The 15,264-nt window shown below is 42.5% G+C and overlaps 1 protein-coding gene across 10 annotated transcripts in view; it reads right to left on the reverse strand.

Moving 5' to 3' along the window:
• The window catches only part of SIPA1L2 (signal induced proliferation associated 1 like 2), a 169,941-nt gene that overhangs the window by 115,948 nt on the left and 38,729 nt on the right, over positions 1-15,264 (reverse strand). The window lies entirely within an intron of this gene.

Below are 15,264 nucleotides of genomic sequence, written 5' to 3' on the forward strand. Positions count from 1 at the left end.
TGCGCACCACTAGCTCTTCTCCGTTTAAGGCTTAGAAGGACAACGATGGGGGCAGGGGCGGCAGGGAGGAACTCTGCCGCCCCAAGAATATTTTTAAAAGCACCAGCACCAGAGGGAGAAGAACGGTGGAGGGTGTGTGTGTAAGTACTACCACCACCCCTTAAAGAGACACTCCCCCGCCCTTCCAAACCTCCGGAATTCCGAACCTGTCCGGAGGACTTTTCAATTGTGCCCGAACCGAACCTTGCACACTACTAATAGGCATACCAGAATATCTCATTGTTCTCATGAGAAACCTATACACAGGACAGGAAGCCGCAGTCCAGATGGAACATGGTGAAACAGACTGGTTCCAGATCAGCATAGGAGTAAGACAAGGCTGTATACTTTCTCCTTATTTATTCAGCTTATATGCTGAACATATACTAAGAAAAGCTGGATTGGAAGAAGATGAGTGTGGTTTTTAAGCTGGGAGGAAGAAACATCAATAACCTGCGCTATGCTGATGAAACCACTCTGATAGCTGGGAATGTGGATGATCTGCAAGCTCTACTAATGAAAGTCAAGGAGCACAGCGAAAAAAATGGGACTACAACTAAATGTAAAGAAGACTAAACTAATGACAATGGGTACAGCAACCAGCCTCAGAATTGATAATGAAGACACTGAAGTGGTGGATAGCTTTTGCCTTTTAGGATCAACCATCAACAGTAAAGAATCCAGCAGTCAAGAAATATGCCACAGATTAGCACTTTGTAGGGTTGCAATGAAGGCCTTGGAAAGGATATTTAGATGCTGTGACGTGTCTACACCTACAAAGATTAGAATTGTTCAGACAATGCTTTTTCCCATGACACTCAATTGATGTGAAAGCTGTACTGAAGAAGCAATATAGAAAAAGTATTAACGCTTTTGAACTTTGGTGCTGGAGAAAACTTTTGAGGATTTGTACCATGGACAGCCAGGAAAACAAACAAATGGATCATAGAATAAATCAATCCAGAATTTTCACTCGGGGCACAAATGACCAGGCTCAAACTATCGTACTTTGGACACATAATGCGAAGATCCAGCTCCCTTGACAAGTCCATAATGCTGGGGAAAGTTGAGGAAAGAGAAGAAAAGGACAACCAGCAGCAAGGTGGATGGATTCAATTAGAGTGCTGGACTAGGACCGGGGAGACCCGGATTCAAATCCCCATTCAGCCATGAAACTAGCTGGGTGACTCTGGGCCAGTCACTTCTCTCTCAGCCCAACTGACTTCACAGGGTTGTTGTGAAAGAGAAACTCAAGTATGTAGTACACCGCTCTGGGCTCCTTGGAGGAAGAGTGGGATATAAATGTAAAAATAATAAATGTAAATGTAATTTTTAATTACATTTTTAATAAATGTAAAAATAATTATTACAGCAATGAATGCACCACTGAGAGATCTTAAAGGCCAAGTTGAAGACAGATCATCCTGGAGAGAATCTATCTATGTGTTCACTAAGAGTCGACACCGACTTGACGGCACTGAATCAATCAGAGCAGAAAAGCTTATTCTCCTTTCCTAATCACATCTATAAGATTTTAAATAAAATTCTCTTGCAGGTTGACAGAAGATGAAATGTAATTAACACTCCAGAATAAATCTGTACACTATAACCCACATTCACTCCATGCCAAATTCTGTCAGTACATAATACAGACCAAAGATTATCTTGCTAAATATAGAGTGCTATTAATTGATTGCTCATAAGATTTAGCTGGGAAGCATACAGCTGCTGTATAATCTACACTCCAATGCCTCTCCAGACAAAGCTACCAACTGCCAAGTGCAATCTAATAATTAGCATACACAAGACGAAGGACTAGACCATGACATCAGTTTATCTGCTTCACAGAAAATCAATTGTTTGGAAACAAATCTAAGCCTACTAATAACTTCAGAAATTCCAAATAAATGGTTGCTGAAAGAGAAACAGCAGGGGATATAGGACTGCATTTTGAAGTTCTAAATCCTTAAGTAAGAAGAATGCATTTCTGAGGAATGCATTTCTGAGAAATCCTAGATTTCTTCTGAAATACAAAACCTTCTTGGTGAAAGAGAAGGTTGCTGCAATGATCTTTAGTTATAACAAGTCTGCGTACTATTTCAAAAGTATCTGTTCCATAGGAATTATTTTTAAGGCAAGGAAGTATAAATTGAGATTCTGAAACTATGCTACTAAATTGGCTTTTATTTCTAACAACAGAATGACAATTCAGAAACTACCAAAGTGAATTAGCAATTAGCAACAACTCTTTTCTTTATAGAATCACAGGCAGACTTAAAAATTAGTGGCTTTTTTCCTACACAGAAAAACACACAAGAACAATCCCCTCCCCATGCTCATCTTTGGGAAAATGAGCATGGGTTGGGGAGTTCTTAAACTACTCCTGGCATACCTTCTTGGAGTTACCCCCTCAACAGCTTTCCCTCCTGCAATGTTCCAGACATACATTTGCCTCTTCAAGCATGAATTAGCAATGCAGTTTGGCAAGAGTGACTTGGAGCACAAAAGGACTAAGGAGTAAGCACATACGGCCCCTCAGAGTGAGGGAGATAATGAAGAAAATAGGAAGGGGTGGAGCTGGGGGGCCCTCACGAGTTGAGTGACCCAGGTTCTTTGAACCCATCTGCTCAATTATAGCTACACCCCTGCGCACGCACATGCACACCCCAGTGCCATGTGATGAGTATTGACAAAAGTATTTTGCAGTAGGTTCACGTTTTTTCCTCACACTTCCCCTCCATAAGAGCAGGCTATGAATAGACTGATCAACTGGGCAGTGGTAAAATCCTCAACAACTCGCCTCATCTAAAAATAATATCTTCTCACTGGATAGAGTCTACAGCAAAGTGCTTTAAGCATCTGATGGCATGAGATTTAGCCACCCAAACCTTGCTTGCTTGAGAGAAGAGAGGAAGAATATCTTATTAAACAAATAAATTACCTTTTCTTCTTTCCTGTGATAGAAGGGCAAGACAGAAAAGTCAAGCTAATTGGGAGTTATATACAAGTGTGAAGATTCTTAGATGGATTTCTAAAACTGCAAGTCATTGGAAGCGAGGAATAATCTGAACTCTAATTCAATATACTGTAGCGCAATATTTGAAACATCACGCCTTCACCTTTAGATAAACTGCTGAGCAATAGTTATGCCAAAATACAGCATACCTTATTTGCTTATCAGAACACTGATTGCTAAACAAAATTAGCCAGTGCATCTGACAACAGAATTCTAAATTCAGACAGTGTTCTGCTTGTCTGATGCTCTGAGCACAGGGAATAGTACTAGGCAAGTTATCAACTATTTTAAGCCTTTAGCATTTCTAGCTGTACCCCAACGACAGCAGACTTTCCAGGAAAAGCCCATGCAGCTAAAGCACAGTATCTTTGTCTTGGGCTACAATATGGCAAATAATGTCCACGTGCAAAAATATAATGTATCTTAGAGCCTTGGAAAGTTTGTTACATGTGGCCTAGGCTTTAAGTGATGATGAGTGGAGAGGAGCAAATAATTCTCCCTCCCTCCTCACCAGTTGCCTTTGAAAGCTTTTCCTCATATCACTGCAGGTCAGTCACTGGGACTAGGACGAGACAAGCACAGACACTTGGAATTGCAAGGCTAATCAATCAGCCTTGCACGTTAGCCTTTGCAACTAGGGTCCCTACAATTCACCCTGCCTGGATCTTTTCCAGTCAGTCAACACAAATAAGGTATAGCCACCACATATTTTCATTCAGGCAGCAATCATTTGCCAAATTTTCAATTTTCATTCACAGAATGGAGAACCAGGGCTCTGGCAATGTCAAATTAGAGGTGCTGGGTACAAGTGCAATGCTAAACTATGGTTTAAAGCAGAGCTGCACAACTTCGGTCCTCCTGCAGATGTTGAACTACAACTTCTATAATCCCCAGTTATTGGTCACTGTGGCTGGGGATGATGGGAGTTGCAGTCCATAAGAAGCTGGAGGACCAAAGTTGTGCAGCACTGGTTTACAGTTACTAGCATGAGCCTAAGGCTCATATGCCCCCCCTCTGCTTCACACAGGCATGGGGGATATTTTCTGAGAATATCATATGCTGGGTTGCTATACCAATTATCATTACTATAAACTAGTATTTCTGCTTGGTTCAAAAGCAACAGCAAATTGCAATTTGTTTTAAAACCACAGAAGTGGCACATTTCCTTCTTGCACACACTAAGGGAAAGGTGTACACAAGCTCCAGGATTGCTCTAGTAATGCTAAACCATGATTTAATCAAGGTTAAGTATTACATTTGAACCCAGCCTAAAAGTTTACATTATTAGGGTCCGGATTCTTTTTTCAGAGAACAAAAGGGAGACTAAACTTGCATTACTACTTTGGAAAGGTAGAAATGAAGAAAACAGGTATCCACTAGAAAATGTACTTTAATGATTTCCACAAGTTTCCATCTTTTCTTTCCTGATTATGTAAACCTTGTAAATAAGATAATTTTCAATTCCTTAACTTGTGCCCCTATGTCTCTATGTCATTTTCCTTCTTTCTATTTTGTTCAATATATTTTCATCTTTTTACTAAAGCCTCTTTGTAAAAACTATACTTACTGAAAACAGGTTCTGTTCAAATCACCTTTAAATACTTTTCATACCATTCTTCAGGGGGGTGGGGGTTGATGCAATCTGCAGTTATATCCTTAATTACTGGAATTATCCTTTATTATAAGCATTTCACTTGAGAGTCCAACAGGCTATGAATAGACTGATCAACTGGGCAGTGGTAAAATTTTCAACAACTTGCCTCATCTAAAAATAATATCTTCTGACTGGATAGAGTCTACAGCAAAGTGCTTTAAGCATTGGATGGTATGAGATTTACCCACACAAACTTACCTCCCACCAGTGCTCTTTCTATAACCTAGTTAAGGTAAAGTGTGCTGTCAGGTCGATTTCGACTCCTGGCGCACACAGAGCCATGTGGGGTATTTTAGTAGAATACAGGAGGGGTTTACCATTGCCTCCTCCTGTGCAGTATGAGATGATGCCTTTCAGCATCTTCCTATATTGCTGCTGCCCAATATAGTACCAGCAGGGATTCAAACTGGCAACCTTCTGTTTGTTAGTCAAGCATTTCCCTGCTGCACCACTTAAGGTGACTTATAACCTAGTTACCTAGCATTTATTATTTCTTCTACAGTCCCCCCCCCCACACACACTTTGTATGCATGAATTGAGGGACTCACTATTGCATAGCCCTATATTACTTTATAACATATAATTTCTACATAGATGTCCATTACATAGAGTGCAAATTCTTTTGAATTTATTTTATTTTATTTATTTATTTATTTATTACATTTATAAACCGCCCCATCCAGAGGCTCTGGGCAGTGTACAACAACTTTTTAAAAAGACATAAAACCCACAATTCAAACACAATGCTAAAAACAATATTAAAACAATTCAAAAAAATGATTAAAACCATTTAAAACCAATTAAAATACTTTAAAAAAAACACTTCACAAGCCTTGCAAGGCCAGGCCAAACAAATAGGTTTTTAGCGCTCTCTTAAAGGCCGACAGCGAGCCTAAACTGCAGATATCTGCCAGGAGTGCATTCCATAGACCAGGAGCAGCTACAGAAAAGGTCAGGTTCTGAGTCGCCACCAGACATACTGGTGGTAACTGGAGATGAACCTCTCCAGATGACCTCAACAAGCGATGGGGATCATACCGAAGAAGGCGCTCTCTAGGGTAACCCGGACCCAAACTGTTCAGAGCTTTAAAGGTAATAACCAGCACTCTGTATTTCTCCCAGAAACATATCGGCAGCCAGTGCAGCTGTTTTAAGACAGGCATAATATGGTCTCTCTGGGTTATCCAGAGACCAATCTGGCTGCTGCATTTTGAATTAACTGAAGTTTCCGGTCTACATACAAAGGCACCCCTACATGGAGCGCATTGCAGTAGTCGAGCCTGGAGATTACCAGCTGATGCACCACTTTTTTGAGATCATTCTCTTCAAGGAATGGACACAGCTGTCAAATCAGCCAAAGCTGATAGAAAGTACTCCTGGCCATGGCCTCCACCTGAGATACCAAGGTGAGGCCTGGATCCAAGAGCACTCCCAAGCTGAGTACCTGTTCCTTCTGGGGGAGTGTAACCCCATCCAGCACAGGAAGATCTAACTCATCCCGTAAATTCTGATTCCCCACAATGAGCACCTCCGTCTTGCTTGGATTCAGCTTCAATTTGTTATACCCCATCCAGCCCATTACTGCCTGTAGGCAGGCATTTAGAGAGTGAATGCCATTTCCTGATGATGATGATGATGATGATGATGATGATGATGATGATGATAAGGAGAAATAGATTTGGGTGTCATCAGCATACTGATAACACCCTGCACCAAATTTCCTGATGACCTCACCCAGCGGTTTCATGTAAATATTAAAAAGCATTGGTGACAGAATGGAGCCCTGAGGGACTCCATGGAATAGCTCCTGTTTTAAAGAGGAACTGTCACCAAGCTCCACCATCTGGGATCTGCCTGAGAGATAGTAGTGGAACCAGTGCAAAGCAATCCCCAATTCCCCAATTCCCCCAGGCGACCCAGAAGGATACCATGGTCAATGGTATTGAATGCCGCCGAGAGATCCAAAAGAACCAACAGAGTTACACTCTCTCTGTCGATTCCCCAGTAAAGGTCATCCATCAGGCCGACCAAGGCAGACTCAACCCCATATCCCACTCTAAAGCCAGTTTGAAATGGGTCTAGATAATCGGTTTCCTCCAAAACCGCCTGGAGCTGATTAGCCACCACTCGCTCAATCACCTTGCCCAACCATGGGAGATTGGAGACTGGCCTATAACTGTCCATCACTGAGGGATCTAGAGAAGGCTTCTTAAGAGGTGGTCTAATCATTGCCTCCTTCAAACAAGGAGGCATCCTATCCTCCCTCAGCAATGAGTTAATGATATTAACTAAGCCATCCCCAACAATCTCTCTGCTAGATAAAAGCAGCCAAGTTGGGCAAGGATCCAGAGAACAAGTGCTGGGCCGTATCGCCCCAAGCAGCTTTTCCACGTCATCAGGCATCACAGATTGAAACTGATCTAATCTAATACTGCAAGAGGGATTGCTGGACACCACCTTAATAGACTCTGTAGAAACAGTGGAGTCCAAGTTGGCCCGAATACAGGAGATTTTGTCCGCAAAAAAACCATTAAAAGCATCACAGCAGAACAAAGTCCCCGGGGATTGGTTTGTATCGGAAGGAGCCTGAATCAAGCTCCTCACAACCCGAGACAGCTCTGCCGGATGTGAATAGCACCTAGCCTTGTGCTCCAACTATGTTTTAGTACAGAAGTGAGCAGTATGCCGAAACTCTACACATTGAAGTTAAGAGCTATGTGGCCAGAATGGTTTTATCACATCTATATCCTGGTTAAATGCTGGGTAACTGAAGCGGTTTGACCAGGATTGCCCTGAAACTCTACGTTCTCACAATCAGCTCTGAGGGAGCACATGGAGCTTGGTAATCCTGATTAACTTTTGAACCAGGATCCTTGAGATTGTGAGACCATACCCATAGTGAAATAAAATAAAAATTAAAAAGGGGGAGGAAGTAGGGTGGGAACTTTAAAAGAAAGTGAAACATAGGCACCTAATTTTTCCCCCACAACTTGGTAAATTAAGTACTTTACAATGGGGATGCTATCTCATAGTAGATATTCTCCCCAGATCTCTAGCACAACAGCAGCAGCAGAGATGGCTTTCTGGCCATTCCTTTCAAGAGCTGCAACTTGAATAGTTACTTGCCTGTCATTTTTTTAAACACGTATATTCCACCCAACTGAGAAATACTGCTCCCACCATTTCATCTTTAAAGAAGGTGCTCAAGGCAGCTAACAATCTATAAAATAGTACAAAACAATCAATTCAAGAAAAAAATCACCTACAAAATGTACACTGCAAGAGTGGCCAAATTCCTGCCAATCCCCCACTCCCGAGAGAGCGAAAGCGAAAGCACACACTCTAACAATGTTCCTAAAATCCTTTAGCAAAAAGCCTAACCCATGATCTCCATAAGGTATGCTCCTTACAACTGAGAAATACAGCTCCCACCATTTCATCCTCTCCACATACAGATAAGAAGGAGGGAGGGAGCAAAAATATGGAAAGACTAAAAACTGAAGATTTTTATAATATTTATATAAATATAAATATTTATATATTTATAGCATTATAGATATAAAGCTGCTTCAGCCTTTCACTGACATGAAATTCCAAGACCAAACTACTAATGGTGTGCAAACAGGTTCGATGTCAAACGTGTTCGACGTCAAACCGGTTCGGTTCATCCATTTGGGGTCGAACCAAACCACCCCCTGTTCCATCTGACTTCGGACCAAACCCCACCGGGGGTTCACAGATTTTCTGGGGTTTTTAAAAAAGTTTTTTAATCACTTACCCCCTCCAGGGAACTTCCTCTAGGTGGTGGTGGGGACTCTTGGGGTTCCCCCTCCCCCCTCCGACCTATTTGCCACCCTAACTGGCCATTCGGCCTGCTCTTCGGCCACACAGAGGCCCATCACGCAAGTGCAGCAGCCTCCAAAAAGGCCACCGCATCGGAGGGTAAGGGCCTGAATGGGCCAAAGAACCGGCCGAACAGCCAGTTAGGGTGGCAAGGAGGCTGGCGGGGGTTCTGAGTGGTACCGGACTGAACTGGCCCAGTCTGGTTTGGGTCCAGTTCGGACTTGAACCAAGTCAGCCCAGTCGGTTCCATGCACACCCCTACTAACTACAAGAGATAGAAAAATACCACTTTTGCAGAAATACTGATTTTTTTGCCGGGAAATGCGTAAAAACCCTCCCATTGGAAAAAGCATTGGAAAAGTCTGGATTTTCACTCAGTTATGAAGCAGTGAACTAGCTAAATTCTTTTCAGTTCACTGCATTTCAATCCTTGTCCGATTACCACAAAAATTACTTACATTTAAAAAAAAACACACACACAAGAAATCTAAAGTGCTGAAGATACATACATGTTTCTGAACACATACACTCTTCTGCACATCAACTAGCAATGAGTGAATGGAGAGTGCATGATCATTTTGTGGTGAAGAAGGCATGCTGACAAACTGCAAGCCCACTGTGTGTGTGAGAGTGTGAGAGAGATTTTGAATAATTTATTTGTCCAAAATAAAGTCATACTTCCTGATGACCCATAGATACCAAATTTGCATCCTGTCACTGTAACTGAATGCACTACTTTTTACACCAGAATATATTCAGGGAATTTTTTTTTTTTAATTGTACTTCCTGATTAGCTACTGATTCCAAATAATCCCAAACCAACATAATGCCCAAGAAAAGTAGGTCTGTTTCAAGTACAATTTTACTGTGGTTCAAATTTACCATATAAGTTCATTATACAATAAAATGAATAATGTTTGAAGTTGAATGCTTTTACTTCCCTTTTGCAAGCACATTAAAAGAAAAGTTCTATGACATATATTGAACTTTCCTAGAAATGTAATCTAGTCAAAGTGACTTTGCCCAGATGGGCCTCACTTAAACATATATACATGAAGACCACCTTATCCACAGTTCCATTACTTGTGGTTTTACAAACTGGAAAATACAGGATAAGCCTTGTTAACTACAGACAAGGTCTTTGTATATCTGCAGTTTTTTGGTAAAGAGTGATAGGGGGAAAGAAAAAATGGAACACTAACCTTCCCCTCCACCCCCAAACACAATGTCCAGCGCTGACCTCTCTCCCCTACAGCAGGGGTTTCTCCTCAGCACTGGACTTTGCAAATGAGACATCCCCTCCTGTAGCGCGGGGGCCGCTGGAGGGCTGATTGCTAGCCACTGCTTGTGCACTCCTTGAGCACTGGCCTCTCTTTCCCCGTGTCACTGTCACACACTCCACTGGCCCCTCTCCCAACAGCAGGGGTAGAGAACACAACATCCACACAGACCGAAGGCCTTCCTTGGAGAACTGGCCCCCATCACTGACCATCCAGGGCTTCCTTATATACCCCTCATTGGCCTCACAAGTCTTGCGAATGCAGGATCTGGATGGAGCAGTATTCTCTCTAATTTTTTTGATCTGTGTGAGGAATGCATTTTGTTCTGGGTGGCAATATCAAGGCAGTGTGCGCACAGATGCATTCAGAGTGGGGCCTTCCTACTTCAACCTGAGCAGGATCTAAAATTAACTGAGCCGACATCAGAAAATGTGTGAGTGCACGCACATGTGCGCACCTTAGAGGGAACAGTGACCCTGGGTCTTGAGAGGCGGTGGCGGAGGGGAGGGAATATATAAGGAAGCCCTGGCCAGACAGTGATGGGGGACAGTTCTCCAACCAAGTCCTTTCTCATGCCGGCCCTGCCCTGCCTCTGGTGGTCCGCCGATCTGCAGGGATGTCACAATCTTGACTCCCGCTACAGAGAGAGAGGCCAGCGGAGCACGCAGGTGGGTGGGCAGTGGCACCAATCAAACAAGGTGTTTGCTTTTCAGGGGATGTCCATTCATAAAGACCAGCACTGAGGAGAAACCCCCGCTGTGGGGAGAGGCCAGCACTGGATGTCATGTTTGTGGGGAGAAAGACCAGCACTCCTTTTCTTCTCTTGTTCACCTTTCGGAATCTAAACCCTAGATTTTCATTGCCTAAACGTCCCAAACGCCACAGTTTCATTATCTATGGTGGAGGGCTAAGAACCTAACCCCCATGGATAACAAGGTCCTCCTGTACATGCATGCATACATACCACACACACGCAAAAAACTGAAAATTCAGTCTTGAACAAGCACACAATTCTCTACTGTACAGCTGTGAAAGTGTGATGCCAGATGGTGGTAATCAGATGTGTTTAGCCAGCATGAAATACTACTCAGCTTGGGCAATATGTTAGAGTTATAGAAGAGTTTGTTTAGCTGAATTTGGATTAAAGTAAGGTTACATAGTATGGAATCACAAAAAACAAACTGACTGCATCATCTCCTATTTCTTTCACAGTTAATATATTGCTCACTTATTGGTAACTAGTCTCATAACATTTCCCAGAAAGCAGCTCAATTAAATTCAAACTTATTTTTCACTGTAGTACACAAGTTGCTTTTGCTATGAGCCACATCAGTTTTCTTCCAATAGCAGCTATTTATAAGAGCTTAAAATCTAGTTTCCAGTATGTTAAAATAGACCCTTTTCTTCCTTAGCCATCACATCAGGAATGTAATAATTCTTGAGTATGATGAGATTTGGCATTCACACCTCATAAAGCTACTATACCAGATATTTACAGCTTTTATGAAAGGGACAGGGTGCCAAATAACAGACTTTAACAAGCATTAAGCTTTACCTAGTCCTATGGTTAAAAATCCAGTAACTGCATCTAGGGATTCTAGGGGTGTGTGTGTGTGTGTGTGTGTGTCAGTCACACACACACACACACACACACACCCCTGAACAATTAAAAGTTTTAATCTAAAAGGCACATAACAAAGAACACCTCCTTCCTCTCTTTGAAAACTGAATTCTGAATATTCATTTTTTAAACATATAAGAACAGCCCTGCTGGATCAGGCCCAAGGCCTATACAGTCCAGAATCCTGTCTCACATAGTGGCCCAACAGATGCCTCTGGGAAGTCCACAAGCAAGAGGTGAGAGCACGCCCTCTCTCTTGCTGTTGCTCCCCTGCAACTGGTATTCCAAGGCATTTTGTCTCTGAGGCTGGAGGTGGCCTATAGCCACCAGATTAGTAGCCATTGATAGACCTGTCCTCCATGAATTTGTCTAAGCCTCTTTTAAAGCCATCCAAGCTAGTGGCCATCACCACATCCCATGGCAGAGAATTCCAAAGATTTAATTGTTTCCATTTGATGGAAACAATAAGCCAAAAACCTTAAATACTTGAAAATGTTGAAAGTTATATCCATAAACATATAAAAAGGATAGAGGCCATTACTGTTAATACATAGAGGTGCTACAAACTATCTTTCTTAACAGACTGAATAATTTGAATGGTCTGACTGACGTTGTGATTAATAGACCATTGAAAATTATAAATTGATGAAACTGAAGCTTTGGATGTTATATCCCCAGGACATTCTTGCTACTGGATGAGGGATGCAAGTAAGGATACATGTGGCTGACTCCTACCAATGATTACTGCTAAGAGCTGACTACCCTTCAACACTCCACCAATGAAAATAGGGGCATGCCTGTGAAGCAACCTGGGGGAATACAATTGTGACTTGCAAGCTTAGCAAGGAGTGTGAAGAGTGGAGGGCAATCTTATTTAACATTCTTTCTTATTTAAAGAACGTTAAATTCTAATTCTGAGGAATCACTACAGGGCTTCAGTGGTTACTCTATTGCCTCTGCATGGATGTGTGGGAAATGCTTTTACAATCACAGCAGAACAGCTCCATCCTGCCCAACAGCAGAGTGAAGAATGGCATGTAGCAGTGGGGAGGAGGATTGAACCTCTCTTTTTGTGTTACAGATTTCTATACTGCATATGTAATTAATTAATCCCTATGTTAAAAAGCTGTGCTGAGGTCAAAAATTCACAGCTCCGGTTCTACAGTTGGTCTGGGAGAGGAAAAGGTTAACTTTTGGAGGGATGTGATTTGATTGGGTATGTTTAAAAATAATGGAGAGATCTGGAGTTGTCCTGATTGGTTTGATTAGAAAAGATTGGGGATGGGGGGGGGGGGGAGTGAATAAAAAGGAGTCTTGCCTGCAACAGAAGGTAGTTCAAGTTAGTGCTGGAGAGTCAGGAAAGAAAAGCTGAAAAATCACTGGGAGAAATAAGCTGAAAATTCTCTTGAGATCCGAATCACCCTCAAAGAAACTGAAGGAACAGTCTGGAATTGAACCTCCAGTACTGGAAAGGAAGAACCAGACCTGAAGCTGAGCAAGGGAAAAAGCCAGGTTCATTGAAGAAGCTGATTAGAAGTTATTATAAGACAACTCCTGGTAAGGACTCCGGGTTAATTATTATTATTTTATTATTTATTTATTTGATTTCTATACTGCCCTTCCAAAAATGGCCAGGGTGGTTTACACATTAGAAATAACAAATAAATAAAGGTTAAGGCACAGTATTAGGTGCATGGTAGATTGGATGCATTTTTGTCCCACGTTATTTGTTCCTTCATGTTCATACGGCTGCTGTTTCTTTGTCCTAAATTTTCCAAAAGAACTACCATTTTGAATTGAACTGTTTTAAAGTAAAATTTCTCTTTTTGAATGTAACAGTCAGTAGCTTCTGTCCATTTTCCCCAGCCCATGCTTAGAAGCCTTTTCACACTACCTAACTTTGAATGAAACAGAGGTTTGGAAGGCTGTTTCAGTAGACTCAGAGAAAAAATAAAAGTCTACTTGGTGGCAGGAGTGAAGCTTAAAGTCATGGGACTTCTTGAGACCAGACAATAACAGCATGTAAGGCTGAGTAGCAGATGACACTGCTGAACTAATTCACAGATACAGCAACAGCAGCCAGGAGAACGTACTGCTGAGGAGGAGAACATTGCATCTGCATGGCAATTCTGGACAGCCAGTCCAATTCACAGTTGCTCCAGGACTGAAAGTTACTCATGATTGTCTCCTGATGGGATAAGACAATCAGGTTCAAAGCAGAACAGTTGGAGAATAAGCAGCTAACTTTTAAAAAAACCACACTAAAAAAGTTATTCAGTGGAAGCATCAATGTGGGAAAGACATTTTCTCAGAAGAGGAAAGCTGCACTGAAATACAAGGCAGAAAGGTGGTTGCTGAGACCAAGAACATGTTTACCAAAGCACTCAAAACATCTTACCACTTGATCCCCGATATGATGGAGGAATGCTGGTAGTGGGAGGTGAAAATCCCAATATGACTTCCTACCACAGAGAAGGGCTGCAAAGAGTTTCATAGAGAGGCTGGCAGCAGCCTGTGTTCAGCTGCCCCCATGGCCCCCTTTCCCCCGCCCCCGCATCTGACATCAGACGCAGGGGCATGGACTCCCTCCCAAATGGGGCTGTGCGGCCCCATTTGGGAGATTGGTCTGCACTATGTTGGGCTGCACAGGCCAGAGCAACTCTCCCTGCCTTTAAAGCAGGGTGGATTTGATTTAAATCAAACTGATTTAAATCACGATTTAAATCACTAGCAGGGTGGATAAAAATAAAAAAAATCCGATTTAAATCAAAAATCCGATTTAAATCAAAAAAAGGATTTTTTTGATTTAAATCGGATTTTTTTGATTTAAATCGGATTTTTTTGATTTAAATCGGATTTTTTTTATTTTTATCCACCCTGCTAGTGATTTAAATCGTGATTTAAATCAAATCCACCCTGCTTTGAAAGCAGTTAGAACCGTTCTGCCACACTGCCAATGCAGCGCGGGCCAATCTCCCTCCCAAATGGGGCCATGTAGCCCCATTTGGAAGGGAGATTGGGCTTGCTGAGTTTGCAGCAAGGCCAGGAGTGGCTCTTCCTGCCTTTAAAAGGCAGGGAGAGTCACTCTGGTCACGCTGCCAACACAGCATGGGCTGATTTCGGTCACAAGCGGGGCCCTGTTTGTGAGTGAAATAAAGCCCCCTGTATCTGGTGTCTGACGGCAGACACAGGGGGAGTCTGGGGCCACACTTGCAGCCCCTGGGGGCAGTGGCCCAGGTTCTTTGAACCCGTTTGCCCAATGGTGGCTCTGCCCCTGGGTGCAAAAACTGTAAGCTGTACAGAAGGAACTTGTCAGAGCAGCACAGGGGCGTAGCAAGGTTGGAGTGGGCCCAGAGACAAGATTTTAAAATGGGGCCCCCCCACTCAAAGTCCAGGGCCTCCGCACACCCCAGGCCCCCAAGGATTTAAGTCTGATATTCCAAAATAAGTATGCTGCCTGCAAATACATTTCACTGAATACACACACACGCACACCTCACAATATATAGTGATATACATTGAGTACTATACATTTGTATTACTTTTAATGCCTAGAACACACTAGAAAGATGAATTATTAAAATGGGCCCCTCGCTGCAGATTAGCAAAGGAGACTTTCAACCATGCAGGGTGAGCCTATGTTTGTTTTCTCAGAGTTCTGAACAAATTCAGTCAAGTTTGATTCCAGGAGGTTTTTCACAGGAGGCTTTTAAAGCCCTTTAACACACCTCTCCTCTGGAATGGAGGTGCTGCATTCACATGTTGGCCAGATTGACCCTGAAGTCCCTGCAAGTTATTGGGGAGCAGTTCA

The sequence above is a fragment of the Hemicordylus capensis genome, chromosome 1, assembly GCF_027244095.1.
Source record: "Hemicordylus capensis ecotype Gifberg chromosome 1, rHemCap1.1.pri, whole genome shotgun sequence".
Lineage (NCBI taxonomy): Eukaryota > Metazoa > Chordata > Lepidosauria > Squamata > Cordylidae > Hemicordylus > Hemicordylus capensis.